Here is a 13,567-nt window from a genome sequence, read left to right as displayed (position 1 = left end):
GGAAGCTGAGTCATGGGGAGACTGGGGTGAGAGCAAGTCTAGAGACAGGGCTTTCGGTTTAGCAGTTGCTTCAATTGTTCAGGCAAAAGCATGATATTGCTTGAGCCGAGGCAACAACTGAGAGTCTGGAGAAGAGGGAGGAATAAAACACTTGATAAAATTCAGTGACAATTCGGATGTGGAAAAAGAAATGGAAAAGTCAGAATAATTGAATAGATTAAAGTATGATTAATCAGGATAGAGAAGACAAGAGAAGAAGTTAAAAGGCAGCATGATCAACTCATCTGGTTCGCCCAGGACTCTCCCAGTTTTAGCACGAAAAGATCTACATCCTAGAAGACCCCTCAGTCCCAGGCAAACCAGGATAATTGGTTATCGTATAAGGAAAAGAAGATTTTGAGGAAAGCATGATAAGTTCAGTTTGGAAGATAACGAATTCCTAAGCTATTGTGCAGTAGAACATTCAATTTGCATCTACTTAACCCCCAAACAGCTGGCCAGGTCAGTGAAAATTCAACCAGCTAGCATTCACTAACTAGGTACCGCCCCCCTCAAAATATGGTTTTCCAACAATTTCCACATTTACACTCCATCCTGTAGATACCACCATCCAGCTTTCCCACAGTTAAGGTAAGAGCCCTCACACAAGCGGATGCATAGCTTTTACACTGAGTTTGGTGGGCTGCAGATACAATGTAAAGGATGATTGATGGACATTGATGGATTTGATTCACTTGTGCAAATTTTTAAAAAAAATTATTCTTAAAAGGAATATGTCCTATTGTAACCCATGGTCATTTCTATCAAGGGGGCTACCATCTGCTTTTGCAGACTACAAAATTATTATTCATCAGAAAAGACACTGCTTCCCTGCCTTATTTATCTTTGTATCACAGAGACATCCGTGTACTGTACATACACAAGTGCTCAACAATTTGTTGCAAGAATGAATTATTTTGAGCCTATAAATGTATATATTACACTTATTACACATAAAATCAACAGCTATGATCTCTACATTCCTTTACCTTTTTTAACAAATAAAAGTTGAAAACCATATACATGGTAGTTTTAGGTTTGTACAACAACTCTGAGAAATCTAAACATCCAGTTTAGCTTAGTAAAAGCCTAAAACGTCATAGCAAGAAGAAAGTTCCACCGAATACATTTATTTATGCTTGAGACCAATATTGTCCCACCAATAGCAGGCTCTATAAACTGACCCAGTGCTCAAAGAGTCCCCAAATGCCTTATTTAAAACAATGGAGCAGACATTTAAGATGATATTCAGCTCTTAACTTGGCAATTCCCACTACTGATTTAAACCAGACCTTTACTGTTATTTTTAACATAGGTTTTGGATTTAATTATCTTAAATGTCTAAAAGAATGCATACAATTCCCAAAGTGTTTATCTCTTTTACGGTAAAATCTCTTCCCCTATCGCTAGAAATCTGTTTTAATTATTTAATCAGTTTGGCTGAAGCTCACAAAGCATTAAATTGTTAGTTGTTACTTAACATTCCTTATAAATTGCATTTATTAATTTCTGGATAGAGACTTGTCCATTGCTACAGTAATTTAAATTAGTACCACATGGTTACAGACTGCTGCTGAATGATGATTAAATCTTTGGGGCAAATTCAGTCTTTTAAGATATTTAAATGGCACTAGAGATAAGCTAACCAAATTTGGGTCCAAGAAGTTACAATTTATCAAAAATGTAATAAACCATGGCCAGAATATTCATCGTAAGCAGCACATAATGTGGTCCATGAAATGACATTTTAGCATCTCTCTCACTGTGGTCACAGGGAAGTGCTGACGGTGCAGACACAGCAATGCTCCATTGATATTTAACAGTTCCCATCTACAAGGTACTTTGCAATATTGTGGCTTTTTATACACTCAAGTCCCCCTGATACTCTATCAGTCATTTTGTTATTCAACACACTGACACATTCCCTTCTTGGTGCTTTCATTTCACGGGTGCAAACAATCAACGTAGCACACAATCCTTTGAAATCTCAGCAACAGAAGGAGGAACTGTAGGACCTTGGTGGCCTTTCAGAATGACAAATCGCTAGGGGAAAGAGCTCTGTAGGGACTGACTCTAAACTACTTAGGTACAGATGATGGGGGGGAAGCTTGGAAAATGTTAAGGGATCTCTCCCAGGTCACAAAGGTGGCGACAGGCTCTAGAACTCGGTTTCTTTATTTGCAATCCAAAACTGTTTCTTCAGTACCTACTACCACCACCGAGTCTATTCAGCTGATATGATCCTAGACCTTAAAATTTGCTCAGATCGTTGAAAGGACATGGTCATTTATTCTCAGGGAACCAACAGGGGGAAATCAAGTGATAAAAAATGAATCTGGGCTTCCCTGGTGGCGCAGTGGTTGAGAGTCCGCCTGCCGATGCAGGGGACATGGGTTTGTGCCCCGGTCCGGGAAGATCCCACATGCCGCGGAGCGGCTGGGCCCGTGAGCCATGGCCGCTGAGCCTGCGCGTCCGGAGCCCGTGCTCCACAACGGGAGAGGCCACAACAGTGAGAGGCCCGCGTACCGCAAAAAAAAAAAAAAAAAAAAAAAAAAAAAAAAAAAGAATCTTCCCATTGCTTCCAGGTACTTAATAATAAAAAAAAGAGGGTGATAGGCAAGGGATAGAGGAGACCATAAGTGTCTCCTACTGGAAAGATGGACTGAAACACTCAGGTAGAATAACAAAATCAACTCATAAAATAATAGATTCATCTTCCTGCAGCTAAAGATAAATATTAAATAATCCTAGGTGCTGCTGGATAAAAATTAATTTCTGTAAGGCAAATAGTGTAGTACGTATACGTGTTTCAATTTCTGTTTGGCAAGGTGCCTATTTTGAGCATCCTGCACAGACCTTTGAAGTACGGGGGCTGCTGTGATAATGCAGATGCTGAAACAAGAATTGCTTCCTCCGGGCTCCCAAGCACTGTAGAAAGTCTGTTTTGGATCGTCAGTCTCCCAGCTAATTCCAGGTATTCGGTCTAAAAACACAACATTTTTTAATGCATTAATGATACATTGTGGCCCTTCTGAATTGAATTGTGCCAGAAGATGGGAGTGACATTAACTTATTAGAGAAGGCACAAAGTGCTGAAACACTTCAATTTATGTTCCCCAAATTACAGTCAGGTGCAGTCGCCCGCATGGGGCCTGTTGAAACAGGATACAGTGAGAAAAGAAGTGTTTCAGATAGAGCCCTCTAATGATTAATTTACAATGGAAAGAAGGAGAAAGGGCAAATAATACACTGTATTCTAAATCATGAAACTATTATAGACGTCCCGCCTGCCTGCTCTTAGACCATCTGAGAGCTAAGCCGTTTTATCCTACAGCTCCGGTTGTTTTAACTGTGCTTATTTAATACCGGCATTTGACAAATCACATAAAATGTTCCTGGGAAGCCAAACACAGTCAGGACCACTTCTGTAGAAACTTTCAGAAATGTTAAAGTCAAAACAACCACCAAAACAATTGCGACAACTGCAAACTGAACTTTTTCAGAAGTTCCCTAAAAGCCATTTTTTAAAAAATCATGAACATTTATCCCGGGAAGAATCTTCTGGTAGGAGCATGGAGGTTAGAGGAAGGGATATTCTGGGCCAAGCAAACGCCATGAGGCATGGTGAGTTCTTGATGGTCATGGAGAGAAGAGGAAAGTCACTGGGGAATCAATGAATGGAGTCACCCTCAATTCCAAGTCTACTCAAGTTCTTTCTACAGAAGGTTTTAGCAGAACACTGGGTCACTAAATGGAACCAAAGAGTGGGGTCCCTCACTGTGATAGTCTACCAACACTCCATGCATCCTTCCAGAAGGGACATACAACCCAGCATACCGACCGAATTCTAACTTGCCTCACTGCATTCTGTCTCCTCTGAATACCTCCTGGAACTTCATCTGGTTTTCATTCCATGTTATATAAACCAGTGTGAGCTGCTGGAAAATTGCCCTTGAGGTGGCTGTACTTCAGTACTGGGCAACATGACTCATGAATATTTTTAACAGTCAAGGCCATATGTTCCTCTCCTCTATGGAGCATGGAGCCAAACAGAGCTTCTTAAATAACACACAGTGTGGCAACTACTGCCAGGCACACTGAGAAGAGGCTTACAGTTGGATTTGTTCCCACAATCAGAGATGGGAAAGGTCCCTGACTTGAAGAGAGTATACCAGATGACATGAAGCTAAGAATATATCAGGAGAATAAAGGGTTTGTTTTTGTGTTCTGTCTTCATCTTTGTTTCTATGCTTGATTTATTTTACAAATCAAGTTAAGGGAAATGCTCTTTACAGGTCAGTAAAGCCCTCTTCCTCCCCTATACTTTTTCCTACCATACTGTCAGGATTCCAGGGTACCCAGGACGTGATGCCACAAATCCATCAACACCCAGAACTGTAGTTACGGAAAAGAAAACTTCCCTGTTTTCAAGATATGACAAAGTTTCAAAGTACAAAGACACTCATGGACTGGGGAAAGTGGAAGCAATTTTTGAAGAACAGCTTTTAGAGGGGATGAGGCTTTGTGTTAAGGGAGAGGAATGGAAGAGATGAGAATAAAAGAAACATAATTGCTTGTAAGAGGATGGAGGCTCTGAGAGGGACCAACATACAAAAGGAGAAGGGGTACAGGAAAAAAAGAAACTGGGTTATTACCTGAGATTTTTTTCTTGACAGGCCCAGATTTCTACTTTCTAATGACAATCTTGTAAATGTCCAACTTTGTTTCTGAATCGTGATCTACTCTAAATTATCCAGCTTGAGTTGACCAACTGAACTTATTTCTCAAACTTTCTGGGTAAGTTTAATAACCTGATAATTTATTGAAGAGCCCAGCACTGTTTGGCACTATGTTAGGAATGAGAGATCTGGCTTTGAGCAGGGCTGACAGGGTCCCTGCCCTTCCAGATCTTATGTTACCTTACTAGCATTTGACAAGCATTATGGGAACAGTTGTGTGGGGTTAGGGAGGGTCCCCCAGAGGGAATAAGAGCTAAGGTGAGACTTTCATGATACAGAGAAACAACTCTGATCACCTTTATGAGTCTAATCTCACCATCTGTAAAGTTAGGAATCTCCTGCCTCCCACTGGCTTAGTGCATCAGAAGGAGGCAACTAATGAGAACACGGTTACACGTGTGGGAATAAGCAAGCGTTTGTTGGAGGGAAGAAAATGTAGTGTGTCACCAATCCTGGGAGGCCAAGAAGATGCCAGTTGGGGGATTCAATGTTGACCATGAGTTTCGAAAATGACACAGGAAAAATACAGAGCTGTGCTTTCTGGCCTCAAACTTCTGCCCCTGCCTGCCCTGCCAGCCCACCTACCCCACGCCCTCAGACTAAATGCCTTCAGAGTAAGCAGAGACAAGTGGCAGTTAATAACTCTGATTTTCTCTTGTCCCTTGCGGAAGCTGGCACTGTGCTCACCCTGTACCTTGCTCTGTCCGGTTCTATTGCCACATCACCATAAACGGCACTTGAGTACAAAACAAGGTCTGTCAGGAGTGAAAGAACTTCAAAAACAAATGCCACCAAACTCTTTATTTGACATTTGTAGTTCAGGGAAAATCAACTGCCCAGCTCTACATGGGTGTGTAAGCTTAGTACAAAACAGGTCTGGAATAGCAGGGGATTCCTCTGACCTCACGCCTTCCGTAAGAGTTATTACTTTTTACTTTTTACTGCCTTTGACTGTATTCCCATGACGCAGAATACTTGGAAGTGTAAAAAATGCAATCATCCAACTGCTTAGGCAATCTCATACCAAATATCTATATGGCTAGAAAAAATGAATATGTGCCCTTGTGTAGAAAATATCTGGGGTTGAATTATTCTCTTTTTGTTTAGATAGGTGGCTGTCTGTTATACATGGGTTTAATTATTTTCCCCATTTGCTTTTTTTTTTTAACATCTTTATTGGAGTATAATTGCTTTACAATGGTGTATTAGTTTCTGCTTTATAACAAAGTGAATCAGTTATACATATACATATGTTCCCATATATCTTCCCTCTTGCGTCTCCCTCCCTTCCACCCTCCCAATCCCACCCCTCTAGGTGGTCACAAACCACTGAGCTGATCTTCCTGTGCTATCATCTCACACCAGTCAGAATGGCCATCATCAAATAATCTAGAAACAATAAATGCTGGAGAGGGTGTGGAGAAAAGGGAACACTCTTGCACTGTTAATGGGAATGTAAAGTGATACAGCCACTATGGAGAACAGTATGGAGGTTCCTTAAAAATCTAAAAATAGAACTACCATACGAGCCAGCAATCCCACTACTGGGCATATACCCTGAGCAAACCATAATTCAAAAAGAGTCATGTACCAATATGTTCATTGCAGCTCTATTTACAATAGCCAGGACCTGGAAGCAACCTAAGTGTCCATCAACAGATGAATGGATAAAGAATATGTGGCACATATATACAATGGAATATTACTCACCCATTTGCTTTTATATGCACTTTCACTCCTGTGGTGGCAGGGTTTTATTATTATTTTTAATTCCAGAAAAAAAGGAAAAGATTCAATACGGAAAAAGGACAAATGCAGTAAAATCTGCTATAATGATTGTTCAGTGGGAACCGTCGTTATTGCAGGGTAGGGTTGCACACCTACTCATTCTTTTGTGATGATGTTTTTACTGTTTCAAATTTAATACTTTTTCTAATATATTATATGTTACCTCCCATGTATTTAAGCTGTACTTAAAAGCATGCTAAGAACTGGTAATTCTTTAATGGTTGTTCACTTACAAGCAATTGTGGGTCATTACACAATCATTTAAAGGGCATTAATGAGAACCATTTAATGGTTTTAGTAGAATATCATTGTAAGGGACAGGGGAAAAGTTACTGGCTGTAAATTTTTATGACCATTTCTTACAAAACGTATTACTTTAAAGATTTATGTATGTAACAATGAGTACAATAAAATCCATGCTAAAAATAATTTGAAATCAAAGTAATGCATAGATATAAGTCTTTGCTCTGCTGCAATTGGGTGGGCCCCATTTTTTTTTAAATCTTCCTTTTCTCCTTCCTCCCTCCCTACCTCCCTCTCTCCCTCCCTCCCTTCCTTCCTTCCTTCCTTCCTCCCTTCCTTCCTCCCTTCCTTCCTCCCTTTCTTCTCTGCCTTCTGCCCTGCTTCCTACCCTTCTTCAACACTTCCATTTTGTTTCTTAAAAGACATTTTTAGTACCACTAAAGATTTTATTTTTAATGAAAACCATTAGAGATTGAATTCTTAACCAATATGATTTTTAGTTGCTGGGGGTGGAGAACAGAGGGATAACTACAACAGAACAACGTGGCACAGAAATGCCCCAAATGTCATGAATCTTTGTTTACAGATCTTTCCCCCATATATCATTATTTTAAACTATTTCCTCTTATATATACTATAGGACTAAAATAGAAAATCCAATACTTTCTAGGACATCACTCCCTAAGGTAGGACAGGTGACTAAAAAGGAAGAGGAACTAGTCCTGGTAGTATACTCATGGAGATCTTTAAAATACATACAAAAAGGGGCCTCACAGGTACCCAGAGGAGACCCAGCACCCTGCTCCAAGCAGCTCACCTCTTGAAAAAGAAATGGGTATTTGAGAAGCTCACTCTACTGGGGGAGTAACCTTATTAAAGTGCTTTAATAACACAACAGTCATCGCATTATGCCTGGTTTTGTCCACTTGTGATTCTCGTGGAATACATAATGAATAAGACAATGCCTCCTTCCCAGGATTCTTGCAGAAGCAGGAGGACATTTCTAATTAAAAAGGCAGAGTTAGCGCCGCACACGAAATGAACAGGACCGTATCTCTAGAAATGCCGAGATTTTACTGTTTGCATTAAGTAACGCTTGTATTTCTCTCTGAATCCAGCCCAATACCCATTAACAATATGATGAAGATTTAAGATAACTTGGTGAAAAGATGGTGAATTACAACTTTTAATTAAAATGTAGAAAATGGTTCCTTTAAAATAAACATGATAACACTTTCATCATCATTAATTTTTTATGGAGAGAACAACAAAAGCAACCTGAATATTTTAGAATGCGACATTAGAAAGTCAGGCAAAGGGGATTTTTAGAAAGTTATGCATATCCCAGAGAGAAGACTGTGCAGTTGCTACTCTCCATTTCTAGTCCCCTTGGAAACCCCAGTCGAATGCAACTGACACATCTGGATTCACAAGGATTTCTTTACTTGACCTATTCAGGTAAAGCAAGTGATGATGAGGATGGAAAGAGGGTAAGGCAAGCACTGAGGCTTACACAGTTATTTACTCCAAAGAGCAGTTCTGTGAATATAACAGGGCGGAGTAGAGCTGATTTCCCTATGTAACTTATATATCTTGATATAAAAAACAATTTTTTAAATAAATCTAATGTAGAGTTGAAATGTTACTGGTGCCACATTGTAGATTGAAGGAAGAAATATATTGAAAGATTGGCGAGTTTGTGTGCTGTGGTCCCTCTACCATATTCGTTCATACTGATGCAAACCTAGCTTCACACCTCCTTCTGACATTAGCTCCAACTCTTCCCCTAAAGAAATGTTCTACTACTATTAGGTCTTCTCCAGCTCAGTGTGTGTGCGGTCTTCTCTCCATCACATGATTCATGCTGATTCCTACCAGGAATCACCCTGACTTCTCTCTGCCCATGTGTTCTCTATCTTGATTAGTTCAAGTCCACCTCCTCCATGAAGCCTTCCCTGACTGCTGTAGCCTAAGGTCTGGCCTCAAAAACCTAAATCTACCACCAAATGCTTAGGTCAACTATAGTGAGAGTCATGGGGAAGACAGAGCTGTTCACCCGCTGGTAGGGCGGGTACTCTTTTGGGTCAGTTGGCTTCTTTGTCTGTAAAATAAGGAAATAATTTCTGCCTGAGAAGGCTATTATGATAATTACATGGAAAACACATTAAAAAGCATCTAGAACAAAGCAGTTTCATATAAATGTTAGTTCTTTTTTCTCTTTTTCCCTCCCTTTCAAATTTAGAGACATATGTGTCTAAGGCATTCACATATAGTAATTTGTTATATTTACTTTCTTGTACCTTTAAAATTTTTGTTTTGTTTTGTGGGCCTTCATTCTCTATCATCTTGCCCCATTAGTCTATGATCCCTCAAAGGAAGGGACCCTTATTTATGTATCATCATATTCCCTGCCTCATGTAGTATAGTTCTATATACAAAGTTAGGATCAATAAATAGTTATTAGAAGAGGAGGTATTAGTCACTTTCTCTAATGTTTGGGAAAACTTTTTAATTTGCATAAAAATAAAAGCCCCAAATTAGCAACACTGTATTCCATGTTTACATCCCCTAGTTCACTATATATGACTGAATTTACACACAATGGGAAGGGAGCATCAAACAGTCCGATTTCATGTTCTGTCCTGTCACCTAAGCTGGATAGCTCCATGTAGTAAAAGGTGGTACTAATGAAGTACAATCGTGCATTTAATTCCCAGCATGGGTATGTTTAATTTACAGACAGAACTTTTCTATGCCTAGGGAATATATCTTTGCACTTCTAGGCAAGTGTTAAAACATAATGCTACTGGCCTCAAGGTGGTCTTGGGAAATGAGCAGTGAGGACCAACACAAACAAGGAAAACTTCAACTTGTCTTACACGCTATTGATGGAAGGATGGCCTTGTGATCTTGGTAGTCAGCGGACACTACATTCTAGCATTCAGCACTTAATTCATAAGCTTCTTCCACTGGTGAAATGGGGTGTGGTCCACAAAGGCAGCAGAGCAGAGCTGCTATAAGTTTGGCCTCTAGGTGCCAGATGGCCTGGCTGCTCGGTGACCTAGAGTCAAGTTACATCACCACCCTCTGCCTCCATTTCCTGACTGGTAAAATCGAGAGGAGTTCCTGCCTTGTGGCATTGTCCCCAGGCACAGAGAGGTTAACACATGGAAAGCCGTTACAGCGGGGCCTGGTACAGAGTGAGGGCCATGCAAGGGTTAAGTGTGAAGCTGCAGGATCTGAAACACTCAAAATGATTCTGCAGTAGCACTCATTTCTTCTCTTCAACTCTCTCCTCCTTCATAAGGAGCAGCATGTAGTGGAATCCTAAAACTCATAACAGGGGCATTCCTCCCTCTCAGTGGTGGAGTAACAGAAGAGCAGCAGAAGAGACACCCCAAGTCCTTTCCGCAATCACTCTTACACTTTTAAAAGCCAATCAGCATATGTGTGTGTCCCGTTTCTGAGACGCCCTGTGTTCTGAGGCTCTCGGAGCTGATGCCCTTAAGAGGCACGTCTGGATTTAGAAAGTGCCAAACTAAAAGCAAAACCAGAGATGACAAATAAAGAAAAACCTTCCCAAAGGGTGAGGAAACTTGATGAGATCAAGGAGAAAAGGGGGCCACACCACTGAAATAGCTTCATCCCGGAGATCACCACAAAGCAGGAGCCGTTAAATGCAGTGTGAGTTCCAAATGGACAATTTCTAACAAAGTTGAGCTCTTAGAATCAAAACAAACTGTTGGGGGTGCCTTGAGACATTAGATGTCTGACTGGCAGTGGGGAAAGTAATGACTTTGCGAATTATGCTGGGAGGTTGCTACATCCTGAAAAGATATGCAGTATTATGTGTCATCTGATTTTGATGCAATTTCTAGAAAGAGAAAGGTAAGTTAAAAATAGAAATGCCACTTTAACATCTGTTTACTCTTGCTTTTGTCTGGGGTCCAAAAACGACAACGTGTTCTTCCCATTCACGGCAGCAGCATTATTTTGACATAAAATTTGAGACCATGTGCGCTGCCAAAGCACCCCTGCAAGAAGGTAAGCCCGCTCTTCCCATCTATCACACACCCTTCAGACTTTCCTTACTTAAGGGCTTGTCATTTCAGTGGGGAGGAAGAGCCACCAAATACCAGCCACGTGGAGTTTTATTCCGTCATGCTGTTTGTGATAAACTTCAGGGGACATATTTAACTTTCAATAAAAAATAAAATTTCTGGGGCCACCCCAGCCGCAGGATAATATCATTGCTCTTACAGCAGCACTGAGCTTTAAGACACCGCCAAACAGTCCACGCATAGGATGGGCCAGTATACATCATTCCTGTGGGAGGGGGGAATTCTACAAACTACTAAACCACTTGCTGTTAATCTACAGCTCACGCCCATGCTGTCATTATTATGTTGCTGTTGTTACGGTTATTATTGCTCTTTGTCTTCTTAGGGACAGTTTCCTCTGGAAAGACAGAACCGTTCACCTTCTGGCAGGGTAGTCATTCTTTTGGATCATAGGGTATCATTTTGCCAGCTTCTCAGAGTTGCTAAATTTCTGAGAACACCGTGGCAGTTTGGGCTTCGTGCCTGGAGGCGGTGCAGCTGGGGATTGGCTCTAGGTGCTTCCCTCACCCCTCTTCCCCTGTCCCTTTGGCCTCATTCCCTACAACCTGGATAAAGAAGCAAAGTTGCCAGAACTAAGCTTTGTTCTTAAATTCACCTCAACCATTGCTTCTGAGGACCTAATAGGACCCAAGTCTGTGCTTGGGACTGCTGGAGGTAAGAGATTCCAAGTTTTAAAAGTTATGTTTGAGACGCATTAAATACACACACACACACACACACACACACACACACACACACACACACACACTCCCCATCAGACCTTAAAGAGCATGGGGTAGAAATGTCCTCAAGCTCTCCTGTCCTTAGAAATGGGTTAGAACATCCCTAGCAAAGCCCTAGGGAAAGTGCATTTGCTGGGACATTAACCAAGATATTTGGAGATCTCTCTTTTCTGCTGGAAGTAGGAGAGCAGAGACAATGTTAACTGCAAGAAAATGAGCAAAGAAGTGGGTTTTAACTTTCATGCTCTAACAGGGCCGGAGAGGGAGATTACAAGGGAAGCACACAGGCAAATGCAGAAGGCCGTGTCCTGCCTACCCAGGGAGATGAGCATCGTAGGATTTGCTGCAGAGGCCCACGGCCAGCACAATCTATTAAATAGCTCAAGTTAGTCAATGTGGAAGAAATTTTTAGACACACATGCCCAACCATATGTGCACGGCCAAGATTTAAAATAGAAAAGTGAGAGACTGTTGGATGACTGAGGATTTTTCCCTTGCCAGGAAGTCCTCCTTAAGGATTTCATAGCTTGCAAAAGAGAACTGCTTGCCAGACAAGCCAAGAAAAAGACACAGAAGATTGGGACCTGCTTCCTTAATGATGAAATGTCACAACGCGAAGAAAAGAGGCAGGCGTGATTAAGATGGCTTTGCAGAAACAAGAGAGATTTCTCGACATCTCCTCCCTAAACTGCTTTAATTCCTCACACCTCCAGGCTGGAGGCACACACACAATGGGACCTTTTGGGCAATTGCACTGGGCAATAAGGGAACCCCTCTGTCATAGAAATTCTTTGTTCCAATGAAAAATTACCCTGTATGGCCCCAATTCACAAGGGGCAAATTCCCTGTTTGTCAAGTTCTTGGAAGATCAAAGAGCTATTCCACTGGGTTTCAGTATGTGTGTGTGTGTGTGTGTGTGTGTGTGTGTGTGTGCGCGCGTCATGTATGTGGAATGAGATGAAAAAATAAGATGGATTCCATTAGCCATAAGAGAACCAGCCTTATGAATTTTCAGTCACACCAAGTGGATGTTTTCTAAGTGACACTGTATCATTGAACACCCATCTCAGCAAGTCTGTGCCTCAGTTCCTCTCTCTGCCTCCCCTCCAGCCTCTTTTCCTTCCCTTCTTCTGGGCCCCCAGGAAAGAACACAGGTGGCACACCCTTCCACAGCACAGTATAAGAAACACTGATAGATCCCACGATGGCCAATGTTTTGTTATGTCATCACTCAATACCTGGATGGGGCACAGCATAAAAATAAAGCTCGTCTCGTACACTTTCGAAGCTTCGACACTTCAGGGCTCTGACTCTTGAGTCATTTACTGTAATTTATGTGTTTCAGAAGAATTGCAATCATATCTTCTAGAGGTTCCAGATCCCAGGAAGCTTCCTCCTAAACTGTGCCATCAATTTTCAATTTATTTAGATTTCTATAATTTTATGACTAGAGGGGGCTTTAGAATTGATTTAATCAAATTCTGTCATTTCACAGAAGAGAAAGGTGAGGCCCTGAAATGTTAAGTGAATTGTTATAGTACAAAGCTACTTGGTAGGTAAGTCAGTGTGAGTTTTGCGGTCCTTCTGGTCTAGTCTTCTTAATACCACACTGAACTTCAGTACTATACTCTATAATTAACTCTTCCATGTTCCTAGGAATTATATGGACCTCTCTACCAAAAATCAGTCTTTGCATTTAAATCTTCGCCTACTAAAGCAAGGGTGATCTCCAATGACCCACAAGAAAAAAAAAGAATCTCCTACCAGAAAAAAAGAGAAGATGCTCAACTGCTTATGAAAAATCAAACCTGGATAGTCTGAGTTGCATTAAATAGCATAAGCACATTACTAATTCATGCCAGGAACAGTCCTATACTATGAAGAAAATATTAATATGATGAAAGCCTAGCCCACG

This window comes from Leucopleurus acutus, assembly GCF_964270905.1.
Source record: "Leucopleurus acutus genome assembly, chromosome: 12".
NCBI lineage: Eukaryota > Metazoa > Chordata > Mammalia > Artiodactyla > Delphinidae > Leucopleurus > Leucopleurus acutus.
Note: the sequence above shows the minus strand (reverse complement) of the source record.